The following is a 14,068-nucleotide window of genomic DNA, read 5'->3' as shown; positions in this document are numbered from 1 at the left end:
GTAGGTGGCAGTTGTAGCTCAGGCACTGGCACGGGATGGCAGGGCTTCCCTTGAGCCTCAAGTGTGCCTGCTGCCAGGCCTCAGGGTCTGCTCATCCTTGACCTATGTCTGGAGTGGGTCCCTGGCACTGGGTAATCTGCAGCCAATGGGGATAGGTCTGAGCTGTGGTCTCTGCCTTGTGCTGCAGCCCAGTCAACCACTTGACTTTGCGCCACCATGGAGTCTTGCTATGGAGTCCCTGCTTCTCGGGAGTGCTCAAACTAAAGTAACATACATGTTAGTAACACACATGTAGCTTAAAGTACATGTGTGTTACTTTAGTTTCTGTCTGAACTTGATGGAAATCAGATTGTTGATCCTGTTTCCTGACAAAGATCAAAGAGAGAGAAAATTTCTTATTTGAGCCAAAATTAGCACTCACCTCCCCTGATTTTCCAGGTCAGTGTCAGTGTGGAAGTTGCACAACAAGAGGAAGGCCAAGACGTGGCTTTTAGGAAGCTGGGCAGAAAGTGAGCTGATTATAGGATAATTCTTTTTTGGAATTTTATATGCCATTCTTCTTCCTATTTTTGGCCACATCTATCCTAGCTCATATTTTCCAAGCCTTGCTTTTGCTTTACCTCAGACATTTAAACAACATTTCAGTTCAGTTGGGCTAAGATTCACAATGCTACCTCTTGTCCAGAAAGAATGACAATTGCCACCTACCTGCTTGGAGGTGTGAAAGAATGTTTATAAAGCACTTAGAAGATCTCCAGGGAAAGGCCAACTTAATATATAAAGCATGATTTTCTTACTAATGGGTGAGATTCTCACCTTCAGGAAGTCTGTGAATTTTCTCTGCAGTGATGCAGGATGAAGGGAAAAACAAGGTGCCTTCAGAAATATGGCATGTGAGAAATTAAACTGGTTATGAAGTCAGCCCAGTTTCAGGAGTTCTTTTCCTTTTCCCAGATGGATGTGAAAATCCCAGAAAGACTCCAAGGGCCGCCTCTGTGCTGAGAAGTGACTTTCTTTTCTTTTTTTTTTTAATTTTATTATTATTATACTTTAAGTTTTAGGGCACATGTGCACAACGTGCAGGTTTGTTACATATGTATACATGTGCCATGTTGGTGTGCTGCACCCATTAACTTGTCATTTAGCATTAGGTATATCTCCTAATGCTATTCCTCCCCCCTCCCCCCACCCCCAACCCCACAACAGTCCCAGTGTGAGAAGTGACTTTCTAATGAAAGACTACCATGCAGGGCAGGTCTCTGAAAGGTCTTTGATGTCAGAGGGTTGTTACTGAAAGATGCCCTTATAGTCTGCAGAACCCACTCTACCTGAAGACCAGCATCCATTAAAAGCAATGGCCAGCAGGTGCTGAGCTGAAGATGGAGTTGGAGTGTGAAATCCAAGGCAACGTTGGGCTGAAGAATTTTCCCTCACCCATATCGAAAGAGGAACCTGAAAGCTCTACCAATCAACATGTGTATCAGTCACCATTTGTTTCTTTCTTTTTTTAATACAAATGATGTGAGTTAGAAGACATTATAGCTAACCTTACTAAGGAGCTAGTAAGATTCTGTTGGGATGAGCCATAGCTTGTGGCTTCATCCATATGTGCTGTGTCTAGCAGAGAGGCATCCTTACCTGGCTCCATTGGTAGTGGTACAGCAGGACTCTCTGCCCAGCACTGTCAGGCTTAGGTTAAGTATGAGCTGATTCTCCTTATTAATAAAGCTTGTCTCATCACTCAATATAGAGATCTTGCTACCAGAGGTTCTCACCCTCAGCACTTCCATAGACTTTCTTTTCTTGAAAATGTATTTTTAAATGTCTTACTTTTTAAAATTAAACAGTAGCAATAATCATAGCTTCATATTTTTGGGAGGAAGATTTAAGTCACTGTTTTGGGCACAAACTAATGAACTCTGCTGAAATCTAGACACATCCTCAATGGCTTGTGGTATACGGGAATATCTGCCCTTAGATTAGTCCTGGACTATTTGACTTCCATTTGTGACATTTTCTTGCTAATATTCTGACTTTTTCTTAGTGGTTGTCGTTTTTACTGCTATCAGTGCTTGCCTCTAACATCTCGTTTCACAGTGCTATGAACTGAAAAGCAAGATGATGTGGCTTGTTAGACTTGTGTGCAAATTAGGAGTCCAAAAGCTCTGTGCGAGGAGGGCTTAAGGGCTAGCGCACTTCAATAGGAGGAGAGAGAGAATACATGGATAAACTTGCTGACAGTCACTTCAGGCACCTAGAAACCTCTACCACTTAGGTTTTATTAAGGCCTCATTTATAGCTAGAAATTCCTTGTCTAAGACTCACAAGAGATAAACATTAAGCTACTCCCTATACTCACAAATCTCTAACCAAAGATGAAAGCATATTCTTAGTTTGATCAAGACAATGAAGAACTATAAGGCTAATGTCAGAGATCCATGTTTTGGTTGTAGCACAGCTGTGTAATTAATAGGTTTACAATGGACTTTGATACTATCTCTTTTTGGGGTTGGGGCAATGCTATGTCATTGTAAGCCCCACAGTCCAGCAACTTCTAGAGGTCAGAGAAAGTGGGAAACCCCATAGTGGGCAAAAATCGAGTAGTAAGGCCTTGGACATGGGAGGGAGAGCTCACAGACACAAGGACTGCATGCTTGCTGGGTGCTGTTCACATGCTGGTACTGTAATGGGAGAGAGAGCTCTGGTAACTCCTGCCTGGGTGGGAGACACAGATGCCTTTATCAGAACGCAGCGTATGCCATGATGACCACCGATAGCCCACAGAGCCCTGAGGGTGCAGCAATGGAAGCAGGGAGCAGTGACTCCCCACCCCAGGCCTTGGGTCCCTGGTTCCCTTGATCCCTGGGGGTGAAGGGGCATAGCACTGTTGCAAGTGTCTACTGCACACAAGCATGCTTGCAAGATTCAGAAACAAATGTCTTGACAACTGCTCAAATCTATGTAGGACATGTGATTTCTGTTTGAAAGTATTAATAAAACAAACAGAGTTTGTTTTTGTTTTTATCATTGTGTGTTTTTCAGTTGCTGGCTATTAAAAGGACAACTGCCACAATGTAGCAGACCTCAAACTTAAAAATAATTGCCAAACCTACAAGATGCTGGGTGAAGGGGCTATAGTGGGGATGTACATACAGGGTGGAGAGGCTGTAGTGAGGATGTAGATTCCAATTGAAGAGGCTGTACTGGGGGTGTAGATACGGCGTGGAGGGGCTTTAATGAGAATGTAGACATGGGGTGGACAGGCTATAGTCTAGGTGTAGGTATGAGGTTGAGGGGCTATAAGGGGAATTACATATGAGGTGAAGGGCTACAGGGGGGTATAGATAAGGGGTGGAGGGGCTGTAATAGATGCGAATGTGAATGAAGGAGGTAGGGGGCTGCATGCACAGCAGGGATGCAGAAGAGCAGCCCTGTTGGCTTGGGTGCCTGTGAGGTGGCAGGGATGTTTTCCCAGACTTTCTTAAAGGCAGAAGAGCAGCTGCAGGTGAAAGCATAGGGACCACAGATGTTCACTATTCTAAGAAAGTTTGATAACTGAAGAGGAAAGCCATATGGGAAGAGTTTCTAGGGTGAGAGGGGCTTGAGTCTGTTTCTGGGCCCCAGGGAAGGAGCTGGAAGCTGGAAGAGGTTGAAGGGAAGAAAGACAGGGGGCTGTGAGCTGTGGAGACCCTGAGTCTCTTTGTCCTGTGTCACTGATGGAATTGTCAGCAAACTTATAAAGATCAGTTCAATGCATGCTTGTGTACAATTCCTTTTCTTGGGAACTTTCAGCTGTTTGTTAATTATTACTTAAAATCTGAAAACTGGTATTCACATCAGTGCCCACATATTCCAGGTTCTAGCTTGCAAACGCTTGGATGGGGTTTGCTCCACCAGCACCCCAGGCTTGCACCCAGAGAACATCACTGGAATTGCCTGGGGCTTCTTAGAAAATCAGCCTCCTTAGGCCTGCTGAGCCAGAATCTTCAGTAAGAGCCCAGGCGACAGTGGGCACAGGGAAGCTTGAGAAGCACTGCCCAGGATCAGAAATTCTCAAAGTGTAGCCTCTGGGCCAGCAGCACCCGCAGCACCCAGAAGTTGTTAGAAATGCACAGTCCTGGCCTCCACACCTTCCCTACAGAGTTGTAGTTCTTCAGCTGGAGGGCATCAGCACCACCTGGATGGTTTGTTAGCCCACACCTATTAAGCTCCCCAAGAGTTTCTGATTCTACAGATTTGGGATAAGTCCCAAGATTTTGCATTTTTTGCGTGTTTCCTAGTAATGCTGGCCTTGCTGGTTAGGAGCCACACTGAGAACCAGTGCCCGGAGGACAGCCTGGGTCGAGTGCTTCCAACTCTTATCCTTGATGAAATAGAGACTTAGGGTGCCAAAGGTCTCTCTGAGTCCAGAGCAAATACTTTCTAAATTTGGATTTTTGGAGGTAATGAGAAAAATATCTTTCATTAAACATTTCAGTAAATGTTTCACCATCATATGGGTTTTAGAAGTAGTCATGAGTTGGCCAAGCGCAATGGTCACGTCTGTAGTCCCAGAACTTTGGGAGACCAAGGTAGGAGAATCACTTGAGCCCGGGAAGTTGAGGCTGCAGTGAGCTGTGGTCATGCCACTACACTTCCATCTGGGTGACACAGCGAGACCCTGACTCAAAACAAAACAAAAAGCAAAAAAATAGAAGTAGTTATAGGTGCCTGAGTCCTGGGTTCTCTGGTGCTGCTCCCCAGGTCTCAGAACCAGCTTTCAGCAGGTGTCAACATGGTTGTAGGTAGCTTCCTGACATGTATGAACCCATCATTTATTCTAGTGGAGACTGGTTGAGGGCCCAATTTTCTCTCCACTTAGAGCCTGAAAGACGAGAGCATTTGACTGCAAGAGAAGCAACATTAAGAGCAGAAACCAAGTCAGTGATTTCCTTTCTTGTTCTGGTGTGAAAGTTGCCAATGTGTTTTTGGCAGCTCCTTGGTTTTGATCTTTCAGTTTGTGTTAAACAGTCAAGATCAGCATGGACTTCCCCACTCTCCTTTTTAGTTACACTATCAGCAACTCTGCTGCCATAGACAGGGCTGTTCAGGAGGGCCCTCTGTGAGAGTGCATAGGCAGGAGTGTGTGTGTTCATGTGTGCATGTGTGTGCATGCATGTCCATGTGCATGTATGCATGTGTGAAGGTGTTTTCATGTGCATGTGTTTACGTGTGTGTGCTAGACTTTAAGGCAACACTGTCTATAGCCCAGGGGAAGTCTCTTCACTTACACCAAAAATGAAAGTGGCCATGATGGTTTGCCTGTTTAAAGCTCCCTCATACATATCTGCTGAACTACTTTGCGTAAAGGGAGTAGGATTTTTTGATGGAGATAGCACTTGGGATGGCAGCAGGTACCCAGCCCCAGCTTATCCTGATCTGACCTCATGGGAAATGTAAGCCATCTTTCCCTGTGAAGGCAGAAGGCTCTTTTTAAGTCCCACCATCTTTAATAATGAACTGATACGAACAGCTCCGGTTTCAGAGTTCTCAGCCAACTCTGATAATAATAGTTGTGTTATTTGGAGGCAAAGTGGATGGCTCAACCCCCTCTTTGTTCCCATGTCTGCAAAATAGGGGTCACAGCACCTACTTCTCAGAGTAATTGTAAGGATTAAATGAGATGAAATGGCCTGTGCCATTTGGTGGTTTATTCAGGCCATTTGACTTAGTACCTTCCGATTCTCCGAAATAGTTTTGCCTGGGTGCCTATCCTTTCATATAAGCAGCCTTTAGAAATAACACAGAGAGCTGTCCTTTGAACCTACCAGGCACACTTCTGTCCCATGACCTTTGTGTTAGAGTCCCCTCAGTTCAGAGTACACTATCCCCAGATTTTCTCATGGCTCTGCCTCGCTTCCTTTGCACTCTGCTCCAATGCCACCTTTTAAAAAGGCCTTCCTGACCACTATTTGAAAGAGTCCCTTGGCATCTTTATATGTGACATCCAGATCATCATCCAAACTGGAAACAACTCAAACATTCACCAACAGGTGTCTGCCTAAAAAAACGATAGTGTATCCATATGATGGAACAGTATATGGCAAGAAAAAGGAGTGAACTACTGAAACACACAACTACATGAATGAATCTCAAAGTAATTATGCTCAGTCTCAAAATATTTATGCAAGAAATCCAGTGAAAAGGAGTACAATTAGATGATTCCATATACTCTATATAAAATTCTAGAAAATGCAGAGTTCTGTGGTGGCAAAGCAGATCAGTTATTGCTAGGGATTGGGGTTAAGGAGCTGGGATCGCAAATAGGGCTCAAAGAAATATCTGGGGGTGACAGAGTACATTCACAATCTGGGTTTTAGTTTCATAGGTGTATCCATGTGTTATAATGTATCAGGGCATATGCTTTAAATGTGTATGGCTTATTGTATGTCAATTACACTTCAATAAAGCTGCTTAAAACTATTAAAAAGCCATTTGTTAAAAGTGTTACTGTCCAATAGAACTTTTTGCATTGATGGAAATGGGGTATATCTGCTTTGTTAAATATAATAAGTCTCTAGACACATGTGATTATTGCACTTGAAATGTGGCTAGAGCAACTGAAGAACTGTTTTTAACTTTATTAAAGTTTAATCCATTTGAGCATGAAGAGGTGCATGTAGTTAGCATCTATCCTATGGGACATCACAGGTCCAATGCCTACTTTTCACCTTTTAGTGCCTGCTCATCAACACTGCCTCACACACATCCTAGGCCTTGGACTCCAGTTCCTGGAGGCAGCTGGAAGCTTTCAGCACTAGAAGGCTGTTTCACACTTGCATATTATTGTTAATATTGAAACATCTGCTAAGAATACCCATAATTGAAATGAGTCTTTCTGCAACTGTCCAATATTTGACAAGCTGTCACCTGGCCTGTGCAGAAGGTGAAGAGGTGGATTGCTTTCTTTGAAACTTTGAGTTTTCCTAATTAACTCTATAATCAGGCAGCATTGCTCAAGTCAACAAGAGAATTTCAAAGCATCATCTTTTCTACCTCTCAAGTTCCTCATAAATTGGGCATATTCAAATAAATGGCATGATACAGTAAGATCCTTTGGTCATGTTTTATATTATATACTGAAAAAATGTTTTTTCAGAAAAAGCTGATTATCCTTGAAGCAAATTGAACTCTGTTAAGGGTTTTGGAGGCAAGCCCTGAGAAGACCTATTTTTTCTAGAACGGTGAGCCTGGAGCTTGAAAGATTCTGCCCAGTGATTTCTGCCTGCTCCTGAGAAATAGCTATGATGTAAAAATTCTGTCTGGCTTCGGGCTTCTAGATGGATCCCTTTGGGCAAGGTCATTTGGCAAAGCAGACTTACTCACTGCCTAAGTCAAAGAGAAGGCAGCACCGCAGCTCCCTGGGGTGGAACTGCCTACCATACTTTGGCTGGATCAGCATCTGGTGACCAGTGGCCAGAGAGCAGGGGAGAGGGTGACCTGTGAACTGGGAGGTGGAGAAGGTGGGAAGTGACAGAGCTACAGGCAAGGGATTTTAAGACTGAAAAAAAATTAGGAAGGAGAATGTGAAGATATGACTGTTTGGAAGGCTCTATTTCCCCCTCTGTGTCTTCCTGTCTATCTTTGTTTGCTAATCAGCTGTGACATTAGCTTAATGATTTTGTTCTTTATATCTAATAGCCTTGTTGCTGCCTGCCCCACTGACTGAATCATTTTATTTCTACTTGGGAGATCATAAAATGTTGACTATTTATCCCATCACACATACACAAGTGAACTGAGGAAAAGCAAAGACAGGAAGAAAGACAGTGGGGGAAAGGGAAAACTGTTATTTGAAATGATTGCCTGGGCCGGGCAATCACTCACACCCACACTCCCACACAATCACTCAACCATCATTCACACACATACACATAATCACTCACACCCTCACTCACACAGTAACACACAATCACATCCACACTCACAATCACACCTTCACAATCACTTCATTCACACACACTCATACCCACACTCACACACCCACACATACACTCACACCGACACAATCACACTTACATCCTCTCACACAATCTCCACACCCTCACTCATACACACAATTAGACACAGCTTCACTTACACAACGAGCCACACCATTACCCATGTACACACACTCGCATACACAATCACTGATACATTTACTCACACACATCCTCCCTTGTGTGCATTCACTCATACTCAGGCACACAACTACACAGTCACTTACCCCTTTACACACCCTCACACTCTTATACTTAAGCACATACACACACACACAGTCATACACAATCACATGTACCTACCCTTCCTACCTCAATGACACAAACTCATTTCTTTGCTCATTTGCAACCAGCATTCATATGTATGACTTCACAGCATACAGAAGACTTTTCCTTTTTTTTCCCCTATTAGGAGCTTGCTGTGGAGGCTTGGGGCCTGGGAACCCAGAGTTCTGACCCCAGCACAGCCTTAGCACATGGATTGGAGCCGCGACAGTCCGACAGTCAGAAGTGGATGTTTCCTTTTATTCCAGAATGTGATTCTGTAATTGAGTGTTTTGAAATATTTTTTTCTTCATTGTAATGGTTGTCTTTTCACAATCTTCATAATGTAACAATATAAGATCATTACTGTGAAAAATATACAGATCTAGACTTTTCATTAGATCTATATTTGTCTTGTAAGATCAAATCATTAGAAAGAATGTTAAGGCTAAACAAGGCAATCGTACATGTGACGGCCAGATTTTAAGTGGAGGTTAATCATTATCAGTTGTTCTAACATCCTTGCTGTCCTTACTGTAGATTAACAAATGTCAAATAATAATATATTTTTTTCAATTCAGACTATCAATATAATCTCCTTCCCTTTGGACAGTTTGCTAAATGGGGACCAGAAATGAGTAAAATGTGTATGACGTTGACACCGTGACACAGGGAGCACATTTCATACCATGTAGAAGGACAGTAAGTTGGTCCCCCAGGGCAGCAGCTATGCCAGTATGTTCTTATTGTGTTCTTATTGGGAAGACAAAATGGCTTTTTGCTATCTCCGCTTCCTTTGACTTGCCATCCTGGGACCACCTTTTATCCAGAACTGTGGTACTTTCGGCCTTTCTGGCTGTCCTGTTGATTCAACAAACATGGTGGTGAGGGGAGGAGAATGGGAGGGGAAAAACCCTGCTATTTCGGAAAAAGTAGAGTTCTGGTCTCTCTCAGTTGGGCAGAGAAACCTGTGGGAGAAGTCTGGTTTTCTAGCTGGCATGTCACAAATTTACCACCGGGAAAAGATCCTAGCAAGGATTTATTTTCCTGCTGGAAAGATTACAGTTGTAAGGCATAAGCTGACTTCATTTTTCTGTCTTTCAGAGGATGTTGGCTGTTTAGGACATGCCTCGCCACTGTAAACATGTAGGCCGGGAGCTGCTTCAGTGAGAAGCAGACAGGGCTGGATGGGCATTTGCTGAGCAGTGTGCTGTTTCTAAACACTGTCGGCCCTGACAGGTGTGCACCATGAAAGGGACATGATTGTGGCTACGTTCTTGGGAGACTCTAGTCCTCTGGTTCTGCACTTGATTCCAGAGTCACACCTGGATGACTGGAAACCCAGTCTGACCCATCTCGGGGACCTCTACAGAAGCCTCTCAGGATCTCCTTCACAGAGTGTGCCAGGAGAGAGCTGTTAGGACACATTTCCTGTCAAGCCTTCAGGGGTCTGGAGAACAGATCAGTGGTTAGCCCAATACAGGGGAGGGAAGGCACCCTAGGCAGAGAAAAGATGCAGGCACGCACATGGGAGCAGTAACCAGCAATGCATGCCAGGCTGCCAGGGTGCAGGAGGGGCCAGTTCATGCAGGACCTTGTATGCCAGGCTGTGGCACTTGGGCCTTACGTAAGGTTATTGAAAAGCCAAAACAGAAAGCAACAACAAAAAGATTTCTCTCTCCCCAAAGAACCCCTTTGAAGGGAGCATAAATGGGTGAGGACTATTCGATAGAATTTCTAGTGGCTCAGTAGTTATTTAAGCCAGGCTTTACCAAAGCATATGAAGTCCTGAATTTCAGACAGAAGAGCAGTAGGAGACCCCAGGAGGATGTAGGTGACATTTACATTCCTGTTGTTGGACTTAAAGCAGGGTTATATGTGTTGAGATTCATCAGGTAAAAAGTTAGCATCCCTTTCTTGTAGAGAGACAGACTGAAATATTTGCAGAGTAAATGTTGCCTTTCAGGGTTTACTTTCAGATTAAACCCAGGACAGGGAATAGGATACAGGTGACCTAGGGTGGCCCAGGAATGTCATAACTGGGTGAAGGCACCTTGCTATTGTGTGCATTTAGTATATTCTATTATAAATATATATATTTATATAAGAGAAGGCAAGGAAATACCACCACTAATCTACTTAAAAGCCTGTACTCTGGGTTATTTTTCATATGATTACATACATCATTTATTTCAGAAATTAATGCTCCTTTCAGGACTAGGCTAGGGATAAATAAGTTTAGCTTGGACAGAAGTGAATTATTAGTCCTGCCTAATGTATTACCCTCTGTTTAAAGAATCTGAAAAAGCCTTTTGATAAAGCTTAGGAGTATGAAACAAAAATGTCTTCTCATTTTTAAAATTATATATAGGTAATTTGATACTTCAATTTTAAACCAAGCTTTTATTACTTAAAGGGATTTTCTAAACGAGCCTTAATCCAGAATTTTTGTCAACCATATTACTGTGGTTTGTTTTGATGACAGATATGTTCAGTGATGCTATATTATTTTAACCAGTTTTTTCCTGCTCCTTTTTCTATAATGTCATAGTGGTTATAGGATGTTATTTTCAGGGAAGTTCATTGAAAGAAGTTAAGGCCAGCTCTCTCATGAGTTATTTCTTTCTGTTTTTGTTTTTAAACACTTTCTCCATTTCATTACTGGTTTTGAAAGCAGGGCAATTTTCAGACTTCACCTTCCAGGTGACTTGTGAAAAACATTTAGTTTCGTATATGTGTTTCTCTGAATTACCAGTTCTCTTGGTTTCAGAAAGAGACTGTTCAACACCCACCTCCTTCAGCTTCAACTGCCAAAAAAGATTCTGAAAAATGGGTAGCTGATTCTTAGATGTAAATCACAGTTTCTATTAAAGACAAGATTCTATTGGTTGAATTCAGAAAGGTGTAACTTTCCCGATCACAGTTTCTCATCCCTAGAGTGGAGAGAGTTTAGCTAGAAGGAACTGATTAAGCAAATGACTATAGGGAAATAGTGGCTTCAATTATTTTAAATACCGGAAAAATATGAAATATATTTAAATGTCTCATGTTTATTTTGTAATCTGTGTGCCTTGGGTAATGTAGTGTGTTCTGATTGGAAAAAGAAACTTTCATATGAAGCCACCTAGTAAAGTAAAAGGTGTTAAGAGGAAAGTCATTTCAAGTCCAACTAAAAGTATTTCATTGGGTTGTCTGAGTTTTTAAAAACTAGCCCTGGGTATCTTTTCAGTGGTGAAGGATCACAGAACTCAAACTGCTGAACACCAAACATTTGATACTTACTGCATCCATAGAAATCTTAAACTTCCATACCTGAGTTTGCTTGGCCCCCGAGTTCTGGAGTTTCATTAATACTGTACATTCATATGGAAGTATAAGCAGAGTGCTCTACTGGAGAAGCTTGCAGGTCCCTTTAGCCCAAAGAGGCATCCATCTATTATTCCTGGCCTGTCAGCATCCTTGATATGTGTGCCAGTTTGGTGAAATAAATGGGAAGGGATCAGCGTATTCTTACTTTGCAGATGGAAAACCAAGACTCAGTGGTTTGCTGCTGGTCAACCAGCAAGTGTAATTGAGCCAGAGTCAGGAAGTGGGCTTCCTGACTTTCATTTAGCCACACTTGCTGCCTGTCTCCATGCCTGAGAGGAAATTTTTCTGAGTGTGACTAAACCAATAGCAGAAAGGGGATTCTGAAGAAGACTGCCTGAGAGAGTCCTGTTTCTGAAAGGAAAAGGTTTGAAATAAGAATAACATCAAATTCTGAAAAATTGAAACACATATAGGTAGGGCAGGGGAAGAATTCCTCACAAAATACCAGAATTTAGGAGGAGGGAGCAGCACACTCTTTAAACTTGAAGCAATTATAGGATAAATAAAGGAAATAATTATTTACCTATTAATGTGAGAAATTTGTTTATTCCAAGAGGTTTTGTGATATGTAATAACTAGGTTTAAGATGTCTTTAAAATTCCTGGGCAATAGTCCCATGCCTGATTATTAAGAGAAATGATCTGTCTGAACTGTGTCTTGCCTTTGAGGTGTTGCAGTGCCTTGGAGTTATATAATTCCAGTCCCAGGACCTCAGAAATCCTCTAGTCATGCTCCCTCTCAGATGCATAAAGTCATTAAACAATATCCCTCCCAAAGTGTCTTCTGAGTTTTTATATCTTCTGAGCATTTATATTTTCAACCACTCTTTCAAATTGTTGAGAGCCTACTGTGTGTCCCACACTGTGCTCCACACTAAAGAACAAAAAAATTACACTTCTTGCCTCTTCTTAAACACTCTAGTCCTCCTCCCCGCAATGACAGGGAGCCCTCTGGAACCACAAGTAGCCATTTCATCATCGAACGCTGTTTAAAGAAAATGCTGCCATGTTTTCCAGTGCCTACACTGAGGCTCTTTAGAAAGTGCCTCCTGTCTTCATAACAAACCTTCATATTTTTTGAGTAATTTTTATTGGTTTTGTTTAGTCTCATTTTCTCCAGAATAAAAATTCATAGTTATTTCAAGCCTTCCTTAGCAGACATGATGATGTAGCTTCTTTTTACCATGGTTGCTCTTCTTTGGATGTGCTCCAGTTGGTCAGTTTTACCCTGAACTGCACACTCAACATTTAGGTAAAACATTTCAGGCATGAGATAAATGTGGAAGGGATAATTAAGTTGACAGCCTGGAAAGGTGTTTTTTTTGTTTTTTTGTTTTTTTTCTCCTACAGTGATGAGCAGGGTCATAGATCAAGTCAGAGAACTGGCATGAATTCCCTAAGTGAGGAGGTGAAGACAGGGATTTAGCAAGAAGTCCAGGGAGACAAATGGTGGGTATGAAAGAGACAGACAGTGCCCTTGGGATACTCAGAAGGCAGGTAGGCAGGCTCTGAATGCTGGAGATGAAGGAGCTTTCTGGGCCATGTGCAGACTTTCCACCACACTTTCCTGTGACCCAGATGTGACTCAAAGTAGGCGCTTAGGAAGCACTTTTTGAGTAAGTAGTGAGAAGGCCAGGCTTCACATTTTCATGACACCCATTCTCCTTTGAAGGGATTTAAGAGGCTTCCTGTGCTGAAATGTGTATTGAGCATTGGTCTCAGCAGACTGGGTACTGGCATGACTTCAAGGCTGTCCAGTAGAGTTTCATGCCAAGAGGCATCTTGATTTATCCTTGCTTTCACACTTGGAACTAAGATAGAAAAGGAGAAAAAGGAAAACATCAGGCTCTACAGGATGATCTGGACTAAAATAAGCAGGATGGAAATTGGTGAAGAGACAGAAAAGGAGAGGCACTTCTTCCAGCTACAGATGTACCAGGTAAGTTGCTGGCAAAAAGCAGGTCCCATCAGCCCTCACCTGTGGGAGGCCCCAGGGAGGGAGCTGCCTCAGCAAGCATCCTCTTCTCACTAATATCAGCAGTTTCCGAGAAAATGACAAATACATTTTTCGACTCCTTTTGTCCCTGTGTTGACGTTTCTTTTACTAGGGGAGCCTTAGCCTTCTGGTGGGTGGAATTAGGTTAATCTAACACTAACCTTTGCTTAAAATTAGAGAATTAAAAGAATGTTCTTTCTAGCCTCACAGGTGTTCTCTCTCAAACTCACCTTTCACTGGAATTTACCTAAAATCCTTACTCCTGGGGTGTTTTCTAAGTAAGAAATCTGAGATTCCCTTGTTTCAGAGGAGTCAGTGACTGGCTTGGGGGAGGATGAGAAGTCAGCTAGGAAAAACATACAGCATAAGAGATAACAGACCATGTCCTGTGTCCATGTGATGTGGATAGGAAACCATGTCAC

At 42.6% G+C, this 14,068-nt stretch overlaps 1 long non-coding RNA gene across 1 annotated transcript in view; it reads right to left on the bottom strand.

Moving 5' to 3' along the window:
* Positions 1–12,177: 12,177 nt before the first annotated feature.
* The window catches only part of LOC129061012 (uncharacterized), a 28,107-nt gene continuing 26,216 nt past the window's right edge, over positions 12,178–14,068 (bottom strand). The window contains exon 10 of the long non-coding RNA XR_008527948.2: positions 12,178–13,461. This is a non-coding gene — a long non-coding RNA (uncharacterized LOC129061012). The remainder of the gene's footprint in view (positions 13,462–14,068) is intronic.

The sequence above is a fragment of the Pongo abelii genome, chromosome 7, assembly GCF_028885655.2.
Source record: "Pongo abelii isolate AG06213 chromosome 7, NHGRI_mPonAbe1-v2.0_pri, whole genome shotgun sequence".
NCBI classification, from domain to species: domain Eukaryota; kingdom Metazoa; phylum Chordata; class Mammalia; order Primates; family Hominidae; genus Pongo; species Pongo abelii.
This window is presented reverse-complemented; position numbering and strand designations above follow the sequence as displayed.